Source organism: Vulpes lagopus, chromosome 3, assembly GCF_018345385.1.
Source record: "Vulpes lagopus strain Blue_001 chromosome 3, ASM1834538v1, whole genome shotgun sequence".
Taxonomy (NCBI): domain Eukaryota; kingdom Metazoa; phylum Chordata; class Mammalia; order Carnivora; family Canidae; genus Vulpes; species Vulpes lagopus.
In genome coordinates this window covers 107,076,685-107,081,359 of record NC_054826.1, presented here as the reverse complement: position 1 = coordinate 107,081,359, position 4,675 = coordinate 107,076,685, and positions in this window count along the sequence as shown.

Genomic DNA, 4,675 nt, shown 5'->3' with positions numbered 1-4,675 from the left:
AATCCTGAACTGACAAGTATTTTGTTTTCTACGCTTTCTCTCTGATCTCCCCTTTTCAAAAAACTAACAACAGATAAGCTCTGTCTCAAATCTGTCGTGTAATCTAAAGGTGGCTGCACATGTTGGTAAACGAGTTTCATATTTATGTTTCTGGCATTGCCGAACCCTTGGAAACATTTTCCTTTTCCTTCAAACGCATTTACAGTGCTCAAACATCAGGTACAATCCTGAGATCCTGAACTTCTACTTTTTTACTCACACTATACCTGGTGCAATCATATGACATCACTAACACCAACCAAGAATCTTCTCAGGAAATGGTACAAATTATCACATTTTATCTATTTTTGTAAATGTCCTTATCAACATTCAAACGTGTAAATGTTTTCCTGCAACACTCTGAAGCTGAGTAACATGATAGGATACTCTCATCTGGCACAAAATCCAATCTTATCCTAGCCCTTGGGATTTCTTTATAATCTGTCCCTTGGGATCTTCTCCACACGACTCTAATTCCTGACCCCTTCATTTCAGGCAAACTCACAGTCTCTGGCTTTTGGTTTTCTCATCACTTCCTTTTACCTATTCCAACCCAGCCCATATCCCTGAGGTCCCAATTGTACCAGAAAGCTATTCCTCTTCTGACCTTCTAAATAATTTATCAAGAATTAGACAATTTGGGGTGTGTGGGTGGCTCAGCCAGTTAAGCATCTGCCTTCAACTCAGGTCCTAGGGATAAAGCCCCACGTTGGGCTCCCTGCTCAGAGGGGAGCTTGCTTCTCCCTCTCCCTCTGCCTGCCACTCCCCCTGCTTGTGCTCTCTCTCTCTCTCTCTCTGTCAAATAGATAAACTCTTTTTTTTTTCAAGATTTTATTTATTTATTCATGAGAGACACACACACACACAGAGAAGCAGAGACACAGGCAGAGGGAGAAGCAGGCTCCATGCAGGGAGCCTGACGTGGGACTCGATCCTGGGTCTCCAGGATCAGGCCATGGGCTGAAGGTGGCACTAAACCACTGAGCCACCAGGGCTGCCCAATAAACTCTTTTTTAAAAAAATAATTAGACAATTTACTCACAAACAAATTGGATGTCTGCACCTTATACTTCAAGAAAAGGTTTACTGTTAAAAATCAGATTAGGGATCCCTGGGTGGCGCAGCGGTTTAGCGCCTGCCTTTGGCCCCGGGGCGCGATCCTGGAGACCCGGGATCGAATCCCACGTCGGGCTCCCGGTGCATGGAGCCTGCTTCTCCCTCTGCCTATGTCTCTGCCTCTCTCTCTCTCTCACTGTGTGCCTATCATAAAAATAAAAAAAATAAAAATAAATAAATAAATAAAAATCAGATTAAAATCAAAATGGCATGTTAAATACAGGTATTTACCTCTCTGTTCCTGCCAGATAATAACTGCAGTAAGAAGATTTTTCTAATGCCACAAGCCTACAAGCACAATAAGAATGGAAAAGAAGGGATGCCTGGGTATCCCTGAAGGGGGAACCTGAGCTTCTTTCCGCCTTTGGCTTAGGGTGTGATCCCGGGTTGGGGGATTGAGTCCTGCATCAGGCTCCCTGTGCCTTCTTCCTCTATGTCTCTGCCTCTCTGTCTCTCATGAATAAATAAATAAAATCTTAAAAAGAAAAAAAAAAAGGCTTCAGAGCAAGGTCTTTAGGAAAATAAAACCAATAGAAAATCTAATGTGTTTGAGTGTAATGAGATATTTATACCTCAAAGGAGAGTTTAAGATGGAACTACTGGGGATCCCTGGGTGGCTCAGTGGTTTAGCGCCTGCCTTTGGCCCAGGGCGTGATCCTGGAGTCTCAGGATCAAATTCCACATCGGGCTCCCTGCATGGAGTCTGCTTCTCCCTCTCTGCCTCTCTCTCTCTCTCTCTCTCTGTGTGTGTGTGTGTGTGTCTCTCATGAATAAATAAATAAAACCTTTAAAAATGGAATTAGTGTTGTACATACAAAGCAAACAAAACAAGAACAGGACATAATTATTAACTCAGTAGGGAAAAGAGGAACAAAAAGTGCAGGAAAAGAAAAGTAACTACCTGGTTCAGCTGTGGATACATTTACATAGTTACAGTGATGTCAACTGGGAATATCTATGTAACTAAAACTGTGTGTGATACAGTAACATGGTGGGGGGTGGGGAGGAAGACAGGAAGTGAAGGAAAGATGAGTTAGTTTCAATCTCCAAAATGATCATAAAAAATACCTAAAACCAAAAAAAAAAAAAAAAAATCAAGAAACAGCAATATGCACATGCTATTTGTTTTTTTTTTAAGGTTTTATTTGGGGTGCCTGGGTGGCTCAGTTGGTTTAGCATCTATCTTCCACTCAAGTCATGATCTCAGGGTTGAGACTGAGCCCAGCATCAGGCTCCCTGTGTGTTCAGTGAGGAGTCTGCTTCTCTCTCTCTCTGCCTCTCTCCCTCTCCAAAATAAATAAGTAAATCTTCTTTAAAAAAAAAAAAAGAAGAAGAAGAAGAAGAAAGAAAGAAAGAAAGAAAGAAAGAAAGAAAGAAAGAAAGAAAGGTTAGTTACTAAAAAAAAAAAGATTTTCTTTATTTAAGAGAGAGAGAAAAAAAAGAAAAAAAAAAGAGAGAGAGAGTACAAGCAGGGGAGGGGCAGAGACAGAGGGAGAAGCAGACTCCTCACTGAGCAGGAAGCCTGAGGCAGGGCTGGATCCCAGGACCCTGAGATCATTACCCGAGCCGAAGGCAGATGCTTAACCAACTGAGCCACCCAGGCACCCAGAGCATGCTGTTTAGATATTTGGAGACCATAAAGGAATTCGCTAATGAGGTTGAATATGGTGCTTCTGGAGAAGAGGAAACAAGGGATGGAGGACCCAGGTTTTTCATAATAAGCCACACAGAATTCCTAAACATGCACATATGTAACTTTAGAAGATAAGAACTAAAAAAACTCAATTGAGATGGAGGAGAATTTTCTCACTTGCTGTATGTCTGCATTTTTATAAGAAGCATATATTTATTTTTATAGATATATATAAAGATGCTTTTATTGATCAAAAGAAGAAATTTGTTGAAAATAAATATTTCCAGGGGTGCCTGGATGCCTCAGTCACTGGTCAAGCCCACATCATGCTCCCTGCTCAGCCAGGAATTCTGCTTTTCCCTCTCCCTCTGCCACTCTCCCTGCTCATTCTCTCTCTCTCTCTCTCTCTCTCTCTCTCAAATAAATAAATAAAAAGAAAGAAAGAAAGAAAGAAAGAAAGAAAGAAAGAAAGAAAGAAATATTTCCAGTCAGTGGTTTGGCAACCATCCATCCAGAGACATATACTTCACCTTTATATATATAATATATATATATATATTAAAGATTTTATTTATTTATTCATCACACACACACACACACACACACACACACACACACACAGATGCAGAGACACAGGCAGAGGGAGAAGCAGGCTCCATGCCGGGAGCCTGACGTGGGACTTGATCCCCAGACTCCAAGATCATGCCCTGAGCCAAAGGCAGATGCTCAACTGCTGAGCCACACAGGCATCCCATACTTCACCTTTATAAATTATTATTTGTAATGCTGAGGCACTTTTAAAATATGGCTATAAAATTTTTAATGGCTTGAAGCAATAACCATTTTATTGAGCTTATAATTCTGTGTCTTGGCTGAGCAATTCTTCTGAACCATAAATTCTTTGACACTTCTCCTGTCATAGGGGTGGTCTAGGGTCTTCATCTGGGCAAGCTGTGACTGCTTCAATAAACAGAGGGTGGTGGAAGGGATGCTAGTGACTTCCAAGTATGGGTCATTAAAGGCCATGCAGTTTTTACCCTGCTCACTGGAATGCTTGTTCCTGGAATCTGGAACTTCCAGGTAAAAAGTCCAACTTCTTGGACTTCTTCAAGGATTACACCTTGCCATAATCATGCTAGTTAGGATAGCCATTGACACTATGGTTGACAGTCCCATTTGAGCCTGCCCCCAACCATCCTAGGCCAGGTGACTGATGAGTTAAGAAGCCATCTTGGAAGTGGGTGCTCCAGCCATAGCTATTCCAACCCTGGTTGGAAGAGTTATCCCCAGCCATTCAGGTCATCCAAGCTGAGGCTGGACATTGTATAACAGGGTATAGCTTTTCCTGATATGCTTTTTCCAAATTCCCAACCCACAGAATCAATAAGTAAAGTTTTTTTAAAAAAAGAACTCATTTTATGCTACTAAATATTGTGATGGTTTGTTACATAGTAGCAGATAAATACAACAAAAGCTAAGGGAAGGGGCCTTTGGCTGGCTCAGCCAGTAGAGCATGTGACTCTTAATCTCAGGGTGGTAAATTTGAGCCCCATGTTGGGCATGAAGCCTACTTTAAAAAAACAGGGGAAAAAGCAGCATGTAACTATGCATCAATATACTCACCATGAATAAGACAATGCTTAAGACTATTACAATACTAAATTAATCACTGGATGCTAAATTGATGATGCATAAATTAGATACTGAACGTGAAATTAATGAACAATTATCTCATTACATGTACTAAATCTCTTTATCTTCTAACACTAAATTAATATCTGAGTTTTTTTAAGATTTATTTATTTATTTATTTATTTAAGAGAGAGAGAGAGAGAGAGAACAGGAGGGGCAGAAGAAGAAGGAGAGAGAGAATCTCAAGCAGACTCC